Below are 3384 nucleotides of genomic sequence, written 5' to 3'. Positions count from 1 at the left end.
GATGGTATGGACACCTGTTGAGGAGAGATGAGGACCACGCTGGGAGACATACTATGGGGGTGGAGGTGCAAGGAAGAAGAAAAAGAGGGAGACCAAGAAAGAGATGGAAGGACTGTGTGAGAGGAGACTTAAATGAGAAGGGAATTGATGAGGCAGAAGCACAAGATAGAAATAGATGGAAACGGCTCATCCGAAACGGCGACCCCATATAAAAATGGGAACAAGCTGGGAAGAAGATTATTTGCATCAATGCTTATGATGAGAAAAACGGAAACGCACACACGCTGACTCACAACCTCACACACACACAAACACAACACACACACACACAAACAAACACACACACACACGCACACACACACACACATCGGCCCCCCAAAGAAAAAAACCCTCGAAAAGAAGAGGGCCGAAAGCGGGCCCTTTCTTGTTCCGAAACTTTGATCATTAACATATCTGATAACAGAGGGACTGAATGGATCGCTGCCTCCACCTCTCAGCGTTCCCACTAAATTTGATTCTAATTAAGGAAAAGTTCCGAATGATCAATGTATTGGGCAACTTCGAACCTCACCGCGATCTGGCACTGTGATACAACGTTGGATAATTTCACCGTTTATGTGGTCTCTTACTAAGGTCACATTATTGCGTACAATAAGCTGTTTCAGGCTGTAATATGTTTTAAAAAATTCTTAGTTCATCCTTTTCATAAAGCCGCAATAATGTTTAAAACCAATGCGTTATGTTTGACTGTAAATCTTTCTTCGCCGTTGTATAAAATGCTCACGTTTTCTGCGATTTGTAATAACAAAAATATATTCGCTTCCTTCCATACATATTACGCTTGACGAGTTTCAACCATTTTATTTAGCTCCATACTTCAAGAGTGGATAACTATTTTATTTCAGGATTTAGGCTCTTCCCCTAACACTGCGTAGTTCCGAAGATGGATTGAGACAATATTCACAGTCGTGCTAACTGGCGGTTAAAACCCTTCCACGACGCCGCTATCCAGTTTAAGCTTGTGCAAGGAAGGTTCATCAGCAGAGCGCTGAACTCCCGTATACACACTGAGTCACTCACCTCTCTTGTATGTGCATCTCTCTCTTGGTACTAATGCTCTTGCTTTCCAAGATTTCTTCCACTTTACCTTGCTTCCTTCCACCCGTCTACCCAGTCCGTTCTAGGTCTTACCTCTCCTTCCTCGTAAACCTTCACATTCATACGTTCTTTTCTTCATTCAATCTTACCCCATTCCTTCAACATGACCAAATCATTTTAATAATGGGAAACGTTTATCTCTTCTTCAATAACCACGTTCCCATACTCATTTACCATTGCAATTTTCCTTATTACGGAGACAATTTCGCATCAGTTTCAACTTGTTTCCTTCACTTTCAACCTGTACATTTCCTGTTCAATTCTTACTCTTCCAACCTCTTTCAAATTCATTTACTTACTCTACATCTCTATACATACATTCTATGCATAAAGGTTTGGAGACGTAACACAACCTGGTCTAAAACCCACTTTTACACCTAAATAGTGACTCTCCGGTCTACAAAATCTGTATAAAATATCCATATTATCATGATTCTGAAAACTAAGCAACTGTAAATAAGATCTTTAAAAATTTGTAGCAAACATGATTTCCTGTTGTCAGCAAAACGACTCTAGATTCACACACACACACACACACACACACACACACACACATATATATATATATATATATATATATATATATATATATATATATATATATATATATATATATATATGCACACGCGCTCACAGACACACACGCACGCACGCACACACACACACCAAACCCACACACATAATATATATATAATATATATATATATATATATAAACTATAATTAAAACAACTGAAAACCCTTTTGTTTGTTTGTTTGTACGCATGGTGCTTTTACGTTGCATGGAACCAGTGGTTATTCAGCAACGGGACCAACGGCTTTATGTGACTTCCAAACCACGTCGAGAGTGAATTTCTATGACCAGAAATATACATTTCTCACTCCTCAATGGAATGCCCGAGAATCGAACTCGCTGCCACCGAGAGGCACGCCAACACCATACCGACCACGCCACCGAGACGCTTTAAAACCCTTTGGTATCTGTAATATGATGATAATACTATCTACACCAGTTCGTGGATATGTTCCAGTAGACACTAATTCGGTTTTTTTTTTTTTTTTTTTTTTTTTTACAAAACACGAATTTCCTAGGCAAATCCACTACCATTCCTTCCATTGTCCTTGCTTCCTTACTTTTCTGAAATGCTGCTTGTGTCTTTATCTACCTGCCTACTTTCGTACTCTTTTAGTTCTGTCTGTATTATACCCCTTTCTTTTAGAGTATATGGGCATTTTATTCCCTGGATATCCGTTAAGCAAGTTAATGACAGATGCTTCCACATGTGCCCAGTTCATTCCTGACCTAACGTTACCCAACTCCTCCGTGCGGGAATGGTGATAATTCTGCTAATTTGAGAAGGGCGGCGTGTAGAATGTGCTGGCTAAATTTGTGAGGTACGAACTAATGCTGGTAGTCTGATGCCTAAAATAGGTAAGACCTGTTTTTACGGGGTGTTACCGAAATGACTGCTTTCAAACTCCAAAGGCAATTTCGTGATTTACCAGTGAAATATTCTAAATCATAGTGCTTCCGGTCTGTGTTGGTAGTATAAGCTACAAAATCACGAGTCGGGGGTATAATGGTTTCCAAGTTCTAAAGACCAAATCCGATAAGGGGTTTTTGGGAACATCACAATCTGCTAAGAAATTCCCCGAGCATAAAATTAATACAATTTTTATAATTCTAAATATGTGATCAAACTTCAAAAGATAAAAGTAGGCCAAATATGATGCTTAAGCATGAGAAAGGTATGCCCCCATCAACGTATCTCTTTCCCTCGCTTTCTCCTTCGAAGGCATGTAATAAATGTTGGTTTTTTAATTAAACGACGCTTGTCTCGCTTTCACAGACACTAGTCGTGACGAAAATGTACTTTCAATGTATCAGTTTTAATGATATATTTTGGAATAAATTGTATGAAACCATCAAATAAGTCAGCTCATGACTTATTTGATGGTATCAAATAAGTCATGAAATGGGACACGAGAGAAGAGACTGACAAGAGGAATGATGAAAGAAAGGTGGAGGTGGACACGAAAGTGAATTCCATACGAGGAAATAAGGAACAACAAAGCAGAATGAGTGGAATAAGAAAATAAGCAAACCACATGTAACGGATGAGCTGACAGCCCCAAGCCAAGTTATCAATGCTTAAAATTAACCACACTTGCAACTGAATAGGCAACACTTCCTGAATCTCTGATTATGAACTGGGTTTATGAGGTT

Source organism: Macrobrachium nipponense, chromosome 4, assembly GCF_015104395.2.
Source record: "Macrobrachium nipponense isolate FS-2020 chromosome 4, ASM1510439v2, whole genome shotgun sequence".
Taxonomy (NCBI): Eukaryota; Metazoa; Arthropoda; class Malacostraca; order Decapoda; family Palaemonidae; genus Macrobrachium; species Macrobrachium nipponense.
The sequence above is the reverse complement of the archived record's forward strand: the minus strand, read 5'-3'. Positions refer to the sequence as shown.